Genomic DNA, 22,559 nt, shown 5'->3' on the forward strand with positions numbered 1-22,559 from the left:
TTGTGTAGAATTTCAGACAATTCAATTGAAAAATGTGGCTAAAATCATCAAAATACCGAATATCGAGGGGTACTGTTATATGGGGGATATACGATATCGTGGACCTATATAAACAATTCTCTTTCAGGGGGTTAAATTCTCATAAGGGACTCCTTGTGTGGAATTTCAGACAATTCAATTGAAAAAATTTTGCTAAAATCATCAAAATACCGAATATCGGGGGTACCGTTATATGGGGGCTATACGATATCGTGGACCTATATGGATAATTCTCTTCCGAGGTATAAAGTACCCACAAGGAACTCCTTGTGTGGATTTTCAGACAATTCCGTTTAAAAATGTGGGTAAATCATCAAAATACCGAATACCGGGGGGAACCGCTATATGGGGGCTATACGATATCGTGGACCGATGTAGCCCATATTCGAACATGACCTGCCTGCAGACAAAAGAGAGATCTATGCAAATTTTTAGCTTCATATCTTAATTCGTTTAGATTGTAGCGTGATTACAACAGACGGACAGACGGACGGACGGCTAAATCAACTTAGAATTTTACGTTGATCAAGAATATATATACTTTGTTGGGTCTAAAATGACTATTTCGATGAGTTACAAACGGAATGACGTACTTAATATACCCTCCATATTATGTATTGTGGAGGGTATAAAAATGTAAAGAACTCAAAAATTTGGTTTCAAAATTCTATTTCATAGACCTTCCCAATTAATTGCATACAGCCTTAGCATTTTAAATCTATGTGTGTTGGTGAAAATGCGACGTACCGTTTCACTTCTTCAGGTACTTCCCCCACAACGGGTAAACATTTTAAATAATCGTCTCTCTTACAAAATTTGAAAAAAGAGTCCCATAGTCTTTTAAATTTCATACATCCCAATTGTTTTACCTACACAAGATCGGATATGAAGATGAAATATATCGGACCACTCCTTTTGGTACCTACTCTACAACGAGTAAAAAATTTGAATAATCATAATTCTCATAAAAGGCGAAATGAGCAACCGATTCTTTTTTAACGTGACATGTCCTAATATTTATACCAATACAAGATCTGGTATGGAGATGTGATACATCCGCTTACACCTTCTTGTAAACCCCCCCCCCCCCCCCCACACACACACATCGGGTCAAAATTTTCAATAATTAAAAACTGGAAAATAAACATTTAATTCCTTCTAAACTGTGCACATCCCATTATTTCTACTAATAAAGATGATTTTGCAAATATCAATATTTTTGTCAGTATTAGATAAAGCGAAATACTTCGGTCCGCATGTTTCAACATTTTTCAAAGATTATCACATATTTCATAGTATTTGAAAAAAGCAGTCGATTTGGTCCAAATCTAGTGAATTGACTATATTGGCCCACTTCTTCGGAACCTTCTCCATATAGAGTCAGTAGTTTGAATAATCATAACGCTAGGCTGCCGCTATACATCTGTCGTCAAAACTGACCGATACTTTTTAACTTGTTTTAAACACTCTAAAAAGAAACATTCCTACCGAATCAACCAAATGTATACAGTAAACGAAGTATTGAATATCAAACGCATTTCCATTTGTTCTTTATTCGATTTTATAGCATTTTAATTTTCAAAAAACAAGCTCCCAAACTCGTATGACACAGACAAAGACACCACTAAATGACGGCGATTAACAATCGTTGAAACATCCCACAAAAATGTTAATCTTAAATCCATTCAACCTCTCGGAGGCAGGTAGTTGTTGCTGATGGTGACATCTGAACAATACCTTTCCAGCAATATGTCAAGAAATTACTTTAATATCAATTCATTTTCAATGCTATACCTAGCCACAATCTCGAAATCGATGCTCGTTTGGGGTAGAGATTTGTTGTTGCTGCTATTCATTTAATTCTACAGATGCGGTGTGAAACAATTCTCCACTGGTGTTGAATGGATGTAGACTGTATTGTTGATGAGTGAACATGAGCTTATCTTGATTTAACATTTTAGGAGAATAAAACTAAAGAAAGAAAAAAACGAAGCTAAAGAAAATGTGATCTTTGAAGATCATCACATGCGATATCCCCAAATAATTTGGATTTTGGGTTATCCCCAAAAAAAAAAAAAAAACTGGGAATGAAAAACGACTCGGCACCACTAACAAATGACAAAAATTAACGCGTATACCGACTTCCTTTCACGATCTTAACACCTAAAACTCTGACATGATTCTTGGAGGTGTATATTTGAATCAATCGACAATTTCATTGGTGCACTTTTCACCTACAAAACAGGGGTTTATTACACTATGTATTAAGATTTTTAGGGGATGGAAAACTTTTTAAGAACTCGATCCCTTTTTGAGTAACTTAAACCCACAAAAGGAAATGCTTACGTTAAAAAAAACATGAGTAGTTATATCTCCATTTGATAATGTAACTTATTTCTGAAATTGACATATCTTCAACAACATCAGATTTCAGATTAAACTATTGTGGTCATTTTATTAACTCAAATCTTATTTCATTTATGCTATGCAAATGGCATAGACCTAACTATTCTATAACTAAATATGCATTTATACAACGCCTACTTTTCGTTAACAAAAGGTGCCACAACATATTTGTGGACACAACTGCCTACATTATGCCTTAAGGCTATAACTTAAATTATTGTATATATTTAAAAGGGGCTAAGACGTCAATCCCATATATTTTCGCCCAATAGATCGACCTACAAAAATAGAATTCTTTATATCTTGTGAGTCGAACCGGACGCAAAAGGTATAGCCGACGATAAGTGATCACCTGCCGGTAGAACAACATCTTGTGGAAGACCAGCTCTTATCCTCAAATTTCTACTGCATTCGGAATACGGACTTTTGACCATTGAACAATAAGTTAAAACCTCATTTGAAATACTATCCCTAAACTGCTCCCGAAACCTGCTCAGAACCAGTTAAAACCTATTTTCAGAACCAGCTACATTCAATTTTAGGCACCATCTAGCGAAATATGGCCGATTGGAATTGAGGTATTCATTAGTGAGCTTATTAACCCCACATGGGGACAGGAAAAGGCTGATAGGACATCATCGGCACAGGTCAAGAGTAAACCGCAGGAAGAAGGAGGAGCCGCAATCTCGCAGATATAGATGTTGTATAAAATTGGACCAAGGGAATGGAGGGAACCCTGAGTAATCCCCAGGAGCTGCTAGAGAATCACTCACCCACTTTAATCTTAAAAATCAATTCCAATGAAAATAAATTTCTACTGTATTGGAACCATTTTGGTCTCCTTCCAAGCCTCAAAAAAGTAAACTAGATTCAAGCAATGATTGAAGAGGATCGTCAAACAGAATTTATACCCTTTCAACGCTACGTGTGGAATTTTGTTCATACTGCAGAATTGACGGGCTGACCGGTGTGAAACCGCAAGGCCAATCTTCCTGGGATGGGCAAATCCACTATCCTCCCAAAGAAAGATGTTGTCTACAGAGTAGCCATTAGCAATAGTATATGTTACCATAGGGGAATGGTCACCAATCCGCCCACCTAACTTATCGCTGAAAGGTATCGTCGACCGAAACTCCTCCATTCCAAAGCGCACTATGATTGTCGGAACTGACCCTAGCGCCAGTGAATTCTACGAGTGGACTGATAGGATCTCTAGAGGCAAGACCATTCGCCTGACCTTGTCTTCAACTAAATCGAATGAGGAATAGATTTATACATAACTAATAACTCAGTTTTCATTTACTTACTTATTCCTTAAACATTTCCAATGGTTCTTGTGCACAATAGTTAGGGTCCTGAAATCCATATAGGGTCATCACACAGTAAGTTCGGCCGGGCTGAACTTTGAATACCCTCCGCCATTTGGTATAAATTTTGAACTTTTCAAAAAAAAAAAAAAAATAACAGCCTCTAAAAATTCTGTTAAAATTTTAAAAATACCGAATATAGCCGTTATTTTCGGGTCTATACGAAGACGTGGACCTGCATAGGCAACTTTAGTCATAAGCCATTACAATATTCAAATATTAAAGTCATGAAAATACCGTATATTTGGATGTTTCGTTAGATGGAGGCTATACGAAGACATACGCAATTCTATGTCATAGGCTATTACGAATTCTAGGTACGAAATTTGAAAGCACCGTTGCATGAGGTGCTTGCACAATATCGTGGGCCTATAAAATCAATTCTCTTCCAGAGGGTAAAGTTTTCAGAAGGAACTCCTAGTGTGGCTAAAATCATCAAAATACCGAATATCGGGGGTACGGTTATATGGGGGCTACACGACATCGTGAACCGATATATCTCATCTTCGAACTTGATATGCCTGCACACAAAAAACCGATCTGTGCAAAATTTTAGCTTCCTATCTTTATTCGTTTTGACTCTAGCGCCATTACAACAGACGGACAGACGAAGAGACGGATGGCGGACAGGGCTAAAACGTATTAGAATTTTACGCTGATCAAGTATATATACTTGGAAATGGAAAGACGAACTTAATACACCCTCATTAATATGTATATCAACCATATTATGCAGTTTTTAGAAAGAGTGGATTCATATATTTAATTTTCACATTAGCAAGAAGGGGTGACCGATAAGTCCCTTATTCAGATCTATGTTATGAGAAAAATGTCACTATTATTTGGAATATATAACTATAATATAACTATTCAAAACTGTATCCCTTGTAGAAAGGAGTTTATTAAGTACAAAGTTTGAACGAAATCGGATAACTTCTTTGAAAATGTAAAACCTTTTTAGGCAGGAATGGGACGATATTCCCATCTTCGAACTAAATGAAAGGTGTACCAAACTCGCACGAAATAGAATAATCTCTTTGAGAGTTATGGGGTTAAAAGACACAGAGACGGAAGGACATGACTAAATCGACTCCAAATTTCTTAAAACAAATTACTTCCAAAGAGACTTAGGGTCTAAAACCATTATTTTGATGGGACATATTTTGGCCTAATCAAATGAATATACCCTTGGCAGTCATACGACTGACCATAAAATATATTACCTACGTATAAAAATGAGTTCTGATAATTTAAACCGATATGAGCTCTCCAAATTCTTAGCATCCCATTGTCTAGTAAAAAGTCTTAAAATATTCCAGCATAATGAGACAATAACAACGACAGTAGTCAACTTTTGTTGTAATGATTTACGTTTTGTCCACAAAGTGATATTGGTAGTGTCGCCGTGGAGGATTAACAAAATAATCGTCATAGGATATCAGTAGAACCAAATAAGTTATAAAATACAGGTGGCTTAGATGTTTCCAATAAGATAAGCCACGAAATTATACAACAACACAGTTGTGATTTGTTGTTGGATTTATGTGGCCATTTTCATCAATGAAATCACAGGACGTTAATGGATTTCTTGTGTTTTTTGGTATGGGCCATCGATTACTACGACTACCCTTTTACTTTGGCCCCTCTGTGGCAAGTGATAGATGGTTCTAGCCATGGAAACTTATCTTCAGTTAAGATTTTGAAATTGATCTTAATTAATGAAACTACGAAACCAGATCACTTTTTTACTTTGCAGTATTTATACAAAAAGGCTGCTTAGCTGGCTGGCTGACTGTCCGCCTGGCCTGGCTACCTATTGGATGACCGACAAGATATCAGCTCTTCTAATGTATGTTGTTGTATCTACCTGTGTGAAATAAGGTGAACAGTCACGTTATCCCAAATACAGGCTGTTTTGTTTTTGCTTTGGCATTTCTATAGCTCAGCTGGTGGCAGACAGTCCATTAAGTAACATAAAAAGGATCTTTACATTAAGGAAAACGAGAAAACTGACATCATAAACATGTTGGACAAAGGATTAATATGACATTACACCTGATGTCGATTGTTGATGTAATTCAAGGGCAGGCTGGGTTTCCAGCAAGCTAAAATATGTAACGTAATACATATAAGGGTAGGATATTTTTATGCGATACCAATTTGAATACCATGTTACAGATATTTCATCTATACAAAATTAAATTAATCGAGTTCATGGAATAATTAAGAAAGGCTTACGGATTTTCTTTTTTTTTATACCATCCGCCATAGCATGGAGGGTATATTAAATTTGTCATTCCGTTTGTAACACCTCGATACATTTAGAACCCACAAAGTACAGGATGAGATAAAAAAAACTGCAACCATGTCAAACGCCATAATTTTTAAATTTTTTTTTCTAAATTTAATTGAATGAAAGCAAAAAATGTCGGAAACAGCGTCAAATTTTAGAATAAGTTAAGGTTTTTTCGAATTGGTCACCCTTCGCACGACTTATGGCCTTCAAACGGCCAATGAAACCGTCACACCCTGCCCGAATGTTCCCTGTTGGAATGTCTAAGGTCTGCGGTCAAAATGTTTGCGTGCCCAAGGCTTCAGTACACCCTCCAGAATATTTTCGCGATAATATTAGGCATTTATTCTGATGCCACGGTCGATTAATACGAGCGGAGAGCGACCATCGGCTATTATGGCGGGCTACACCATCACCATGGCCGGCACTTGAGTTCTGGTAGTCAACCGAAGGTGCACATTTTCAGCTGACCTCTTTGGCAAGTAAACACAATCATTTTATTTGTTTACAAACTGCTGGACAACGAATGTTTTCTCATCGTAGAAAACCAAATTCTGCAGTTCACCACTTTCAGCCAAGCTACTCTTTAGCTCTTCTGAGTCTATTTTCTTTCTGTAGCGGTGTAAGTTCTCGCACTTTTTGGAATTTCAATGGTTTACACCGAACTCATTTTTCAATATTTGACGAATGGAATATTGCGATATGTTCAGCTCACGAGCCATTTTTCGGCCACTGCGACGCGGGTTTCGATCAAGTCGCTTCTTTACTTTTAGAACCATTTCTGCTAATGTTGCTGTTTTCTTCCGTCCACTTTCTTGACGTCGGGCTACGCTATCAGTATCACGATAACGAGCGATGGTATGAGAGACAAAAGATTAATTCACATTTAAATGGGGGAGTGCTCTAGCGATAGCCACTTGTGATTTCCCAGTAGAAAATTGTTATGCCTTTCCAATTTGAATGCTGTGTTAAAAAATATTACATGTATACAAAAGAAATAAATCTAATTCATAGAATAATGAAATAAGACTCACGCCGTCCTTCATTTCATGTTTTTTTTTTCAGATTCCTATCCATTAATGCCTTTCATTGTCATAATAGAAAAACAATGAACATTATCTCTTAGACCACACAATTCATACGTAGTTATAGAATAACAACATATAAACACTGAAAAGTTTGTAAAAATATTTTAACAAACTTTCCCATTCAATCCAGGGGAGTATTTTGTTTTTATTCTGCTACTTCAACATTATTCCAAAGAAACAACGAAATGCAAGCACAAATACGTACATACATATGTTGGCGCATTTATATATTGCTCAGATACAGTGACATGAATAAGAGTTCGAAAAGAATGAGCTTAAATTTTATGACACAAATTGAGCATGTGTATCATAGTGCTAGTAGTATCCTAAAACATTTCAAATATTTTCATAGAACGAATTTCCAAAAGCAGCTCCTTCTCTCAAGTACATACACCAACCGTGATATCCTTTTTTACAAAATTTAGTGGTATTTAGTTATTTTCGTACAGTCAATGTACACAGTTTCAAACCATATCTCAACCTCAGATACCAACAGTAACCTTCGCAACAAATGTCAGGATATCTGCTCTATAATTTTCCCCATTATCAAATTTAGATCCATTTAGTACAACTATGGTACGTATATCCAAAACCTGCTCCTTTTCTCAACAACAGACACCAACAGTGACAACCATATCAAATTTCAGGATTTCGGCTATATCCCTTCAACCAATATCACATTTAACAGAATTCAATACTTTTCGTACATTTTTGGTACGTATTTAAAAATCCCCCCTCTATATATCAACCAAAGCGTGCAAAAGGTGATCCTTATCGCAAATATGAGACCATCTCAAATTCGCAATCCTATACTCTAACAGTGATTCTAAGCCCAAATTTAAGATTTCAGGCAATATCAGTACCATTTAGTACCTTTCGTACGCTTGCTGAACAAATTTCCAATTCCGGGTGAGATAAAAAAACTGCAACAAAGTCAAACGCCATAATTTTTACTTTTTTTAATTTTATTGGATGAAAGCAACAAATGTCGGAACTAGCATCAAATTTTAGAATATGTTTAGATTTGTTCGAATTGGTCACTTTGGCGCGAATTATGGCCTTCAAACGGCCAATGAAACCGTCATACGCTGCCCGAATGTTCCTCTGCGGTATTTTGGCCCATTCCCGGCGAAGCGCTTGCTTGAGGTGATCGACACTTTGGTATTTTTAGTGTCAACCTTGTTTTCCAAAATAATACAGAAACAATAGTCCAACGGATTGGTATCCGGAGTTTTTGCTGGCCATTGTGCGTTGGAAATGAAGCGAGGAACCTCATTTTGTAACCATTCTTGGGTGGCTCGTGCTGAGTGCAATGGTCTGAGTCCTGTTGGAATGTCCAAGGTCTGCGGCCAAAATGTTTGCATGCCCAAGGCTTCAGTACACCCTCCAGAATATTTTCGCGATAATATTCGGCATTTATTCTGATGCCACGGTCGATTAATAAGAGCGGAGAGCGACCATCGGCGGTTATGGCGGCACACACCATCACCATGGCTTGCGCTTGAGTTCTGGTGGCTAACCGAAGGTGCACATTTTCAGCTGATTTCTGTATCAAGTAAACACGATCATTTTGTTCGTTTACAAACTGCTGGACAACGAATTTTTTCTCATCGGAGAAAACTAAATTCGACAGTTCACCACTTTCGGCCAAGCGAAGCAACTCTTCCGCTGTTATGGTGTAAGTTCTTCCACTTTTTGGAATTTCAATGGCTTTAATCCGAGCTCATTTTTCAATATTTGCCAAATGGAATATAGGGAAATGTTCAGCTCACAAGCCATTTTTCGGTCACTGCGATGCGGGTTTCGATCAAGTGGCTTCTTTACTTTCCGAACCATTTCGGATGATGTTGCTGTTTTCTTGCGTCCACTTCCTTGACGTCGGGCAACGCTACCAGTAGCACGGTAACGAGCGATGGTACGAGACAAAAAAGATAAAGAAATCACGCTTTAATTCCATTACGAATAACTTTTTTTCTGGAAAATTCTCACCAAACTGCTTTTGTACGCTTGTAAACAATATAATGAGCTGTCACCGGTTCTGCTCTGAGCTCTAACTCCATTCAAGTTTTAGCGTCGATTGGCTCATTATTGTGGCCTATAGAGCAACTGCAAAATCAGGAAAATAAAATTTATATTGTGCGATCACCTCCAAATTTTTATATTTTTACTCTAACCCCACCTCCGTTTTCAATTTCACGAGGATCGAGCCACAATTGCGACCTGTAGCGTGTTTGTAAATTAACATGAACAGACGGACGAATGGACATACAAAGCTAGATCGACTCAGCTCGGCGAGATAGGAAGATCCATGTATAGTTTCCTATGTTGGAAACCATTATTTCGAGGTGTTACATAATTTTTGGCACAATCGAACTTATAATACCCCCAGCACACATTGTTGTAGGGTATAAAAAGAAGTTTCTACCCGTAGTCGAACTCAAGTTCTCTATCTCTACTCACATACCGAAATACATACAGCAAACTTTCCTGAAGCACAAATCGTTGACACAAGTTTATCATGCCAAGATAAACTGCAGCTTGTATTCGAATGACCGAACAGATTTGCAATACTCTATCTACCTTATAATATTAATATAATATCACATTCCAACTGCACCTTACCCATGTTACACAACAGTGTAATCTTACGGAATATCCAATTACCATAACAAAACAAATTTTTATGTATGGGTGTGTTTTAGGAACAAAATATTATCTTAATAGTGAAAAACAATTAAAACAACACTATCTTAACATGTCATCTCAAAATTTTACAAATTTTCAGCAATTTTCTCCAGACAATAACAAACCCTATCTGAAAAGGCAATATGAAGAGAAATTTGAATAGACAGCCCAAGTTAAAATATCAAACTATTCCTTCCAAATACTCAACTCCCCTTGCCACCAAAAATTTATTTTCAAAAAACGTGTACTTAAAATATGGTATGAATCTAAAAGTCAAACTTGTAGTTTAGAAAACGTTGGCCTTTTTACTTGTTGTTTCTCTCCCCTACAGTGTGACAGAAGACTTAGTTATCCTTTTGTACGAAAACAATGAAAAAGTTATGCTTAGCGAGGAGTGATGGATCCAAAACAATGTATTTTTTACACTTTACATGAAAACATCACCAGGATATTTCACACACATATGAGAGGAGTAACTTTTCTATGTACATGTATGTCTGTATGTGCGTAAATATGTATGTACATTGTATTCATGTGTCGACTAACTTTTGTTCTGTCGTTATACTTTAGGTTTCAATCAACGTATAGTCAACGTAAGATAGCAGCTCAAAATGTTTGTATGTCAGTGAACATGCTTTGCGCCACATAGAATGTGTTAACTTTACATATCGTTTAAGTTTTACTAACTATTTCGACATAGAACTGGTTCAGTTTAAATTCAACCCATACATTCCTCAAAGAATAAGTCAAAACTAAAATGGAACATTTTACTAAAGGTACTTTAAAATGTCGAAATACAGCCAATTTGGTTGGAAAATGCGATACATTTATAAGGGTAGTCTATTGGAAAATGATCACATATATGAGCCAATAAAAAGAAAAAATCGGCCAGCGACCACTATATAACACCCCACACCGCTGCGCATAATAGGCAGAGCTAACCTTAACAAATACACATTTATATTGGGAATTTTTGAGAAGTAAATCATATTTTGGAATGCAACTCTTTATTTATACATGTGACCCCTCGTTCCAAATATCACTGTTGTAGAGTGTATATTATGAGTTTATTATATATAGATCGGCAATATATTGCTGATTTTACCCAATTTTTCCAAGAAGTTTGTTTTGCTGTGTAAATGTACAGTCTGTTTATACTTTCACTCGAATCTTCGGATATAAAAGCATTTGTCCAGCTGAGTCGATCTAGCAGTATATGTATAAGTGTATATGTAATCACGGTACAGGTCGCAATAATGACCCGATCCTCACGAAATAGAAAATGAAGGTGGGGATAGGGTCAGAATGATGCCTGTTGTTTTTGGATGTGTTCGAAAAAAATATTTAGAGGTTGATGGACCAAAAAAGCAATTTTCCTGATTTTTCTGTTGCCAACAATTATAAACCAATCGACGCTGAATGTTGCACGACGTTCGAGTTTAGGGATAGAACCTATCAATTTGTACTCTAATCGGACAATACTTAGCTGGTAAAATAAAATATAACTTTTATGTAAAAAATACGAACATTTTTACTGAAACCATTTCCAATATACCATTTTTTCTAATTTTTGTAATATATTATCGCATGAGATTTTTCAATACAAACCATAATCGCAAATATCGTCAGATCCTCACGAAATTTTGCATTGTTTTTAGAGATGTACATTTAGAGGTTCAAATGTACCAAAAAAATTAAATTGCCTGATTTTGCAGTCGCTCTACAGGTCATAATTGAAAACCAATCGACACGAAATTTTGTATGCGAAAAGAGCTAAGGATAGCCAAGTCTAGCATTTTGAATGATCATTGGATTATATTTAGGCAGGCAGGTCAAGTTCCCCGATATCCGGTATTTTGATGATTTTAGCCACATTTTTCAATGGAATTATAGAAAACAAGTAAGCAAAGGCTAAAGTCGTGCGGGGCCGACCATGTGATACCCTACAACACTACAATATGTTAGAAGCCCTTTTATATCCAGATCGATTTTGGAAGATTTCGCTTTTGAAATTATGTCACGGACCTGACCAGGAACATTTGCCCAATATTTAAGCACTCCGTCATGCTGTTAGTTGTTGTGATCCACTTACCATCCAAAATGCTTGAATCCTTCTCTGTCCTCAACTCTGTTCTCAGGCGTGTCGATTGGCTTCAATTGTGTGATCAGGATTTTTTTTCTGTTTCTAAATAATATTTTAAATAAATAAATATTTTCCGATCATCTCCAAAAGCAAGAGGCCCCTCCGTATCTCTAAATTTAGACTCATCTATATGATTTGCTTGTCTACGATATTTGACTATATTGTACAACGAAATCTGCATAAAAAAGCCAGAAGTTCGCCTTTGGTGTATTTCGGATATCGCCTGTAAGTAATGCTGGTATTTTTTCACACAAAGTGGTTCATTGTACCCGCTGTCCTCAACTCGAACTTTATATGAGATTTCGTGTCCTTTGGTTTCTATTTGTGACCTTTATAACGGCTGTAAAATCAGGAACATTTTTAGTTGTTAGTCCATTTCAACCCCCTAATATATTGCGGACATCTTTGAAAACAATAGGCCTAGCCCTTCTGAGCCCAACCCTACCTTTTCGTGAGGATCGGACGATTTTTGCAATACTTATATAATGTCCCCAACCTGTGTTGTAAATATTACAAAATAATAAAAGTAAAATTGAAAAAATCGCATGCGATAAAAAATATGAAAAACAAGTAAGCAAAGGCTACAGTCGAGCGGGGCCGTTGAATACCCTACAATACTATAATAAACCATACAGTTTATATAAGCGAGATACTCGAAAGAATTCCACAAGATATTGTGACAAATAATAAAAGAAAACCATCATGTTTCGTTCTCTAATTTTCGAACAATAGCAACTTAAACGAATTTGCTCATTTTCAATTTATTGGTAGATGTTGCACGTAAATGGTCTTCCTAGATCTGGATCCAATATTTCCCAAAGACCTATAATCTCTCAGAAGTGGCAAAAGTTTAACATTTATTATTGGTTTTTGACTGAAACGCATCTATATGAGATACAGACATTTGACTATATTCTTAAACGAAATCAGCTTAACGAAATAGTCAGAAGTGCGTCTTTTCTGTATTTGTGAATTCTCCAAAAAGTCGCTGGAATGGACATTTTCGTATTTAGTCTACAAAAGTTGGCAAACTATTTCACACATTGAATATTTTTGGATGGCCATCCGAAACTGCTTGGCTTTTGCAATGTGCGGTAACCCCCATTCAAATGTGCATGAGGATCGGGCGATAATTACGACCTGCTGACAATTTTGCAGTTTTTTGGTCCATTTCAACCCCTAAATATATAACGATCATCTCCAAAAAGAGTAGGCATCTATTCTGACCCTCATCTTATCCCCATGCAAAATTTCATAAGGTTCGGGCCATAAATGCGATCTGTATATGATATCCTGATATCCTAACTACTTAGTTTTGTTAGCTGTAGAAATATTACCAAATGTTTAATTCAAAATGAAAATATGCCAAAAATATGACAAAATTGAAAAAATATGAGAAAATGTTACAAAACCAATATTTTCATCTTTAGAGAGATATTTGTATGCGATTTTTTAGACGTTTTTTCTTTCCTGCCAAGAGGCCATTCTGAATTAATGAGAAATGTCGAAATCAGTTCAGCCGCTCTCGACATATAAGAGATCTTTCAAGCATATCTTCTTTGATAGACATATATATCGCACATATTTTGCTATATATCCGATTTGTTGGATGTTAACATCAATGCAAAGGTCAGAAGTAACCTTGTCATGACTTTGTGATTTCGCCGGGATTTAAAAAAATCACGGTTTAATGAAAAATTTTGAATTTTTTCAACACAAAAGATATGGTCTATTTTACCCGCTAAATATTATCCGATGACCACCCAAATTGGTAGGCTTCTTCCCCGCCCTAAACTCTAGCTACATGCGAAATTCCGCGTCGATTGGTCTATAATTGCGACCTGTATAGCTACTGCAAAATCTGACATTTTTTCAGTATTTGGTCCATTTCAACCCCTAAACATTTGGCGATCATCTCCAAAAGAAATAGGCTTCTATTCTGACCCTAACCCCACCTTCGTGCAAAATTTCGTAAGGATCGGGCCATAATTGCGATCTGTAGCGTCATTAAAAATTAACATGGACAGACGGACGGACGGACATACATAGCTAGATCGTCTCAGCTCGGCGAGCTAGGAAGAACCATATATACTTTCCTATATGGGAAACCAATATTTCGAGGTGTTACATAAATTCTGGCCCAATCAAACTTATAATACCCCCAACACATACTACGAAATCTATATTAACATCATTATTGGCATATTTTTCTCCGATTTTTTTAGATTTTATACTTTTATGTCAAGAGGGAATTCTGAATTGACAAAATTTGTCAAAATCGGTCCAGCTATTCTTGAGATATAAGCATTCTAACTAACATCCCCTTCCTTTGTATATACACATTGTATATATTTCGCTATATATAACCGATATATTTGCTATCGGCATCTACGTAACGGTCAGAATTGACCTGTTCGTCTATTTGTGATTTCGCCGGGATTAAAAATATTCGCGGTTTAATGGACAATTTGACTTTTATTTAACACAAATGTTGTGGCCTATTTCACCCACTAAATAGTACCCAATGACCATCAAAATTGGAAGGCTTCTGCCCAGCCCTAAGCTCTAGCCCCATGCTAACTTCCGCTTTGATTGGTCTATAATTGCGACATGTAGAGCAACTGCAAAATCAGGAATTTCCACCCACCTCCATTCTAAATTTCGTGAGGACCGGCCATAATTGCGACCTGTAGTGTGATTACAAATTAACATGGACAGACGGACGGACGGACATACATAGCTAGATCGACTCAGCTCGGCGAGATAGGAAGATCCATATATACTTTCCTATGTGGGAAACCAATATTTCGAGGTGTTACATAATTTTTGGCCCAATCAAACTTATAATACCCCTAACACATAGAGTTGTAGGGTATAATCAACAAAGGGAGTTCCTTGCTAGTACTTTATCCCTTGGCAGAGAATTATCTATATAGGTCCATGATATCGTATAGCCCCTATATAACGGTGTCCGCAATATTCGGTATTTTGATGATTTAAGCCATATTTTCTATTGAAATGATCTGAAAATCCACACAAAAAGTTCCTTGTGAGTACTTTGCCCTTGAAAGAAATTTATCTATATAGGTCCATACACCCGATATTCGGTATTTTGATAATTTTAGCCACATTTTCTAATGGAATAGTTTAAAAGTCCACATAAAGAGTTCTTTGTGAGTACTTTATTCCCTGAAAGAGAATTGTTTATATAGGTCCATGATATCGTATAGCCCCCATATAACGGTACACCCCGATATTCGGTATTTTGATAATTTTAGCCACATTTTTCAATGGAATTGTCTGAAATTCCACGCAAGGAGTCCCTTGTGAGTATTTTATCCCCTGACAGAGAATTGTCAATATAGGTCCACGATATCGTATATCCCCCTTATAACGGTACCCCCGATATTCGGTATTATGATTTCAGCCACATTTTTCAATCGTATTGTCTGAAATTCCACACGAGGCGTTCGTTGTGAGTACTTTATCCCTTGGAAGAGAATTATCTATATAGGTCTACGATATCGTATAGCCCCCATATAACGGTACCCCCCATATGCGGTATTTTGCTGATTTTAGCCACATTTTTCAATGGAATTGTCTGAAATTCCACACGAGGAGTTCATTGTGAGTACTTTATCCCTTGGAAGAGAATTATCTATATAGGTCTACGATATCGTATAGCCCCCATATAACGGTACCCCCCGATATTCGGGATTTTGATGATTTGAGCCACTTTTTCTGATGGTATTATCTGATTATGACAAGGAGTTCCTTGTGAGTACTTTATCCACAGACATAGATTTGTTTATATTGGTCCACAATATCGTATATCCCCCATATACCGACACTCTCCGATATTAAGTATTTTAAAGATTTTAACAGAATTTTTAATGAATTTTATTATTTTTTTTTTTTTTTTTTTTTTTTGAAAAATTTCCAATTCGTTCCAAATGGTAGAGGGTATTCAAAGTTCTGCCCGGCCGAACTTACCGCTTTTTTGCTTGCTGTTCTTATAAATTATGTATAGCGGCCGTGTATAGGTTTTAACCGATTTAATTTTCAAGTCATCTGTAAAGCCACAATACACCTCCATTAATGGTATTTGTTACGCCCTGGAACTGATAATTATTTAAGAAATAGGAAATATGTCCGGAGACGGATTCGATTAGTTCACGGATCTGATTTCCGAAAAACAACTCGACTCCGGTACAGGGTCATTCTCTTATATTTTTTTCTATTGTATTGCCAATGTAATATGTTGTTGATTAGTTGCGGTGAAATCACACCTCTCACCTGCCTGAAATGAAACATTTTTTTTTTTTTTTTTTGGAAAACATTGCTTTCTTCACATTTGTTATGTTTATTAAAGAAAAACGTAAGCCTATTCATTTACAAAAATCAAATCTGCTACTGTTTCTTGTGTTTCAGAGACATGCCTTAAAAATACCCTCTTAATAGGATTTTATGCTTCAATTCGTGCAGTGATAAACATAAAATACATATTCACAATAATCTAAAGAAATTTTCACACATCAAAGAGGTTATCATCAAAGGCACATATCGGCAGGACACTCAAAGGTTTCTAGCCATTGATTTGTTTTCCTGGCTACCGTTAGCATTGTTAATCTTGTGCCCTGGAAGATATACCCAGGGCACAAGAACATTGCTGAATCTTCGCTTCCCCTTTTCGTAGCTGTGACAATGTTAAGCCAAAAAACACATTGCTCTATTTTCTGTAATCCCATTTTAAAAGACCGTTACGCATAGTTTTGCAATTTCCCATTCTTACACGACTACTATGGGTTTCCATTGTTATCGGCGCAGAAAGTGAAAAGCAATGTAAAAAATTCCATGTGCGAAATATTTCTGTCCTTTTCTTGTTGTGTAAAGCGTTAAGGTGTGATGGGCTTAGTTCAACTTAAAAACGGATATTCATTTATACAATAAACTAATAAAAATGTCAAAACTCATCACCAAGTCAAGTCTCCTTTTTATCACCCGAAAATCACTATTGTGATTTCCTTTAGAAAATGACCATTGTGTTTCTTCGGATTATGTGCACATTTTCCTTTTGACTTTGTGTCCTGTGCTGTTGACTTTATGTTGTAGCCGTTAGTTGTTCCAATCGCTTGTTACGCATGTCGGCATTATGATGAAAAGTGATTTTTTACGGTGCCTTTGGCTTTCATTGCCTGCTCAGAATTTTCGCAATTCATTCCCAAAAAAATGTATCTGGATTCATGCGACAGTGTATGTAAGAAGGACACTTGGTCCTTTTGTTGGCTAAATCCTATTAGAAAACGTGTGTTCTTACATGTTGTCCATTTCATAGTTCTCTATGAAGGGCATCTTATTGCTAATACCTTATCACAGTATTGGTCTCAATGTTTTTTTGTTGTGTTCCCCACATGTGTGAGTGTGTGCAAAGAAGGATATTTTCTCCTTTTTTACAAATATTTATATATTAAACCATATGTCAACTCTCTTTTAGCTATTGACGGCCACACGTGTTTGATAGGAGGATTATGGAGTGAAACACCAATAACTGAATCCATTTGTTTTTATGCGCACCTAACATATGTCATTTGGTCTACGAAATGAAACACGGTTCAGTAAATCTGTCAAGAGTGTCAAATTGTAATCAATACCGAGATCGAAAGTGAGCTTAGTTATTTTATTTTTAAAGAAACATTTTCAAAACTAAATTATATTTTTATTGCATAGATCAATTCTTCCTTTTTGCCCAAAGTTATTCGCAATAATTGGGCCAGACAAAAAAAAATTACTTCTTATATACGAAAAAGTGAATAATTTAATATTTTGGAGAATTATAATTGGTAATTTAAAAACTCTGTAAACTCTTGGCTTACGGAACCTAATATTTATTATAAAAATGTGTCAAGTTTGGACGGAATCATGCACTCCTTCGGTTTATACGTAGTTTATGAATTAAAATCTTCGTTAATATCCAGAAACTTCGTTAATATCCAGAAATGTTTCAAAATTTCTCACTTTACTATCGTGGGATACACGAGTAAGATATACCAAGTTTGAATAAATGTACTGGTTACATTTGCTTTACATGATTTACATGCAAACGTTGGACTTTGTCTGGGGCAGAACTCGTATATTCTTTCTTGACATCGGATATCCCTCTTTCTGGTACTACCGCAAATAAGTGAATTAAAACAAGTAAAAAAGATTAAGTTCCGTGCCGTACCGGACTTTTAATTTTTGTTTGTTTTTTTGAATTAAGACCGTTTGGATAATGCTGTTAAACTTTTCAAAAAAACATAAAATGGATGAGGCCGTTATATGGGAGCCATAACAAAACGGGCACCTATATATGCAATTTTATGCTTCAAGGCTTGTCATCTACCAATTCTTCTAAAATACTACGTTTGAAACAATTTCGTAGGTAAATGTGACTAGGATAATCAAAATGCCGAATATCGGTGGCTATCGTTACATGTTCGCTATAGGAAAACGTGGACCTATACATACAAAGTCTCTCAACCGGAGCTAGAACCCATTATGAACTACAAGTACAAATTCGTAGAAAAATGTGGTGAAAATCATCAAGATAGTGGATATCAGGAGGTGCCGTTATATGGGGGCTATACAAAAACGTGGACTCACTCACCAATTTTTAGATAAATTTTTAGAAAAATGAGGCGAAAATCATCAAGACATAGAATATCGGGAGGTGGGGGCTATACAATAACTTGAACCTATATATACAATGTTTCGCTACCGGAGCTGGAACCCATTATGACCTACAAAAATCAACTTTTAGATAAATCCGTGGAAAAATGTGACAAAAACCACCAAAATCCCGAATATTGGGAGTTACCATTATATGGGGTCTACGATGAATATTTATGGAGTTTATAAACGGAATGACAAAGTTAATAAACCCTCCTTTTCAAGGAGAAGGGTATAAACATCATATATCAAATTAAAGGAAATACGATAATACGGAGGTCGTTGAGACTGTCACATTTTCTTGCACCTCCACCCGAACAATCAAATAAAGATAGTGAGCCTCTTATAAATTGTAGTGTTATAACCGAAAACCGAGTTGGTCGGAACAACATACATTGGAATGGCTTTGCCAATACTAGATCTGATTGGAGAAAAAACAGATTGGGGTTGAATACCCATATATATTCGTACGAAATAAACCATTTCGTTTTATCTCTCTGATTCTTTAACTCATAAATCACTAATGTTTTGTAAATCGGAAATAAAAGCAGTAAGTTCGGCCGGGCCCTGCATGAAAAAAATTTGCAAATTTTCAACAAAATAAAAAATGCTGCTAAAATCATTAATATAGAAAATCATAAATCATGACGATACTCAAATACGACATTTGAAAAACTTCCGGTGGATAATGGCGTTAAAATTATCAAAAAATCGAATATAGGGAGGTACCGTTATATAGGGGCTATACGAAGACGTGGACATGTATGAGCAACAACTTCAAATTCCAAATTTGAAACATTTCCGATGAAAAGTGTGACACATATCACAAAATTACCGAATATCAGGGAAGAGTTATGTAGGGACTATACCAAAAATTAAACTTATACTGACTGTTCTTACATAATGGGAACACATGCTGCCACTTTTCAGTTGAAATTGTGACTAAAACTACCAAAAACACTTAAATCTGTCTGTGTTGTATTAATCTACTCATTTTGTTCGGAGACTAGAGTAATTTCCACAGACGGACGGACATTGCTAAATCGATATCGAATTTAATGCTGATCAAGAATGCATATACTTTGTGGGGTCAAAAATTTATATTGTTACAAACAGAATGACAAACATCCTTCTCCATTCTATGGTGGACTGTATAAAAATATATATCGGAGCAATAGCGATATCCAAATCTGAATCAATCTCAAAAAAAAAACAAGTAAAAAAGCAGTAAGTTCGGCCTGGCCGAACTTTGAATACCCTCCACCATTTGGAACGAATTAGAAAATTTTCAAAAAAATAAAATCCAATAAAAATTCTTTTAAAATCTTTAAAATATCTAATATAGGAAGGTGCCGATATATGGGGAGATATACGATATTGTGGACCTATAAAGACAAATCTATGTCTGCGTGTAAAGTACTCACAAGGAACTCCGTGTGTGGATTTTCAGACAATACGATTGGAAAATGTGGCTAAAATCATCAAAATACCGAATATCGCGGGGTACCGTTACATGGGGGCTATACGATATCGTGGACCTATATGGACAATTCTCTGCCGAGGTATAAAGTACCCACAAGGAACTCCTTGTGTGGATTTTCAGACAATTCCGTTGAAAAATGTGGGTAAAATCATCAAAATACCGAATATCGGGGGGTACCGTTATATGGGGGCTATACGATATTGTGGACCTATATTGATAATTCTCTGCCGAGGTATAAAGTACCCACAAGGAACTCCTTGTGTGGATTTTCAGACAATTCCGTTGAAAAATGTGGGTAAAATCATCAAAATACCGAATATCGGGGGGTACCGTTACATGGGGGCTATACGATATCGTGGACCTATAAGGACAATTCTCTGCCGAGGTATAAAGTACGCACAAGGAACTCCTTGTGTGGATTTTCAGACAATTCCGTTGAAAAATGTGGGTAAAATCAGCAAAATACCGAATATCGGGGGGTACCGTTATATGGGGGCTATACGATATTGTGGACCTATATAGATAATTCTCTGCCGAGGTATAAAGAACCCACAAGGAACTCCTTGTGTGGATTTTCAGACAATTTCGATGAAAAATACCGAATATCGGGGTGTACCGTTATATGGGGGATATACGATATTGTGGACCTATATGGACAATTCTCTGCCGAGGTATAAAGTATCCACAAGGAACTCCTTGTGTGGATTTTCAGACAATTCCGTTGAAAAATGTGGGTAAAATCATCAAAATACCGTATATCGGGGGGTACCGTTATATGGGGGCTATACGATATTGTGGACCTATATTGATAATTCTCTGCCGAGGTATAAAGTACCCACAAGGAACTCCTTGTGTGGATTTTCAGACAATTCCGTTGGAAAATATGGGTAAAATCATCAAAATGCCGAATATCGGGGGGTACCGTTATATGGGGGCTATACGATATCGTGGACCGATATAGCCCATCTTCGAACTTGACCTGCCTGCAGACAAAAGAGAGATCTGTGCAAAATTTTAGCTTCCTATCTTAATTCGTTTAGACTGTAGCGTGATTACAACAGACGGACAGACGGACAGACAGACGGACGGACAGGGCTAAATCGTCATAGAATTTTACGCTGATCAAGAATATATATACTTTGTTGGGTCTAAAATGATTATTTCGATGAGTTACAAACAGAATGACAAACTTAATATACCCTCCATACCTTTTTTGGTGGAGGGTATAAAAAACTGGAAGAGGTATTTATGAATTGTATCTGATATTTGGTACCATATATCATAATTGTGAAGTGCATATTACGAATGTGAGGGTCTTAATCACCAAATCAGCTGAAATTGTCATCAAATTTGATGTAAAAATGTATTTGCTTCTAAAACAAGAAAAGTATTTGCTTCTAGTATAAAAATTAAGACAACCGGTTTGAATGACCAAATATTATGTAACTCCTCGAAATATTGGTCCGGCACATAGGAATGTATATATGGATATTCCTATCTAGCCGAGCTGAGTCGATCTAGCTTTGTGTGTCCGTCCGTCTGTCCACCTTTCCATGTTAAATTTTTATCACGCAATAGGTCGCAATTATGGCCCGATTCTGATGAAATTGAAACTGAAGGTGGAGTCAGGGTCAGGGTCAGGGTCAGAATAGAAACCTATTGTTTTTGGAGATAATCGCAAAAGATTTAGTCTATAATTGTGACCTGTAGAGCAAAGGACAAAATTATAGACTAATCAACAAAATTTAGCATGGAGTTAAGGTTATGGCTGGGGTGGTCAGAAGCCTAACAATTTGGATGGTCATTGAATAATACATACCGGGGGAAATATACTTAACTTTTATGTAAGAAAATATGAAACATTCCATTAAACCGCAAATATTTTTATCATGGCGAAACACCCAGAAACACAGAAAAGGTCAGTCTTGACTAATATATTGAAGCTGATAGCCAAGATATTGGATAAATAGGAAAATACAATCTATTTTTTAAAGAAATTGATTTTAATTATTCCGCTTAAAATTCAAGAACCGCTGGATTGATTTTGACAATTCTCACCAATTCGAAATCTCAGAAAATCGCTGAAAAATATACCAATACAAAATTAAATATTTTTTGATACATTTTTTAATTATTGTCGTATTTTTATCGCATGTAATTTTAAAAACAAGTAAGAAAAGGCTATAGTCGTGCAGGGCCAACTATGTTATACCCTACAACACTATAATCTTTTCGAAGTCCCCTTATATCCAAATCCATTTTGGAAGATTTCGCTTTTGAAATAATGTCAAAGGGCACCGCCCAGAGGTTACCCTTAGTTTTTTGACCCGGAAAATTTGGCCAATAT

Source organism: Musca domestica, unplaced genomic scaffold (genome assembly GCF_030504385.1).
Source record: "Musca domestica strain aabys unplaced genomic scaffold, Musca_domestica.polishedcontigs.V.1.1 29, whole genome shotgun sequence".
In the NCBI taxonomy this organism is placed as follows: domain Eukaryota; kingdom Metazoa; phylum Arthropoda; class Insecta; order Diptera; family Muscidae; genus Musca; species Musca domestica.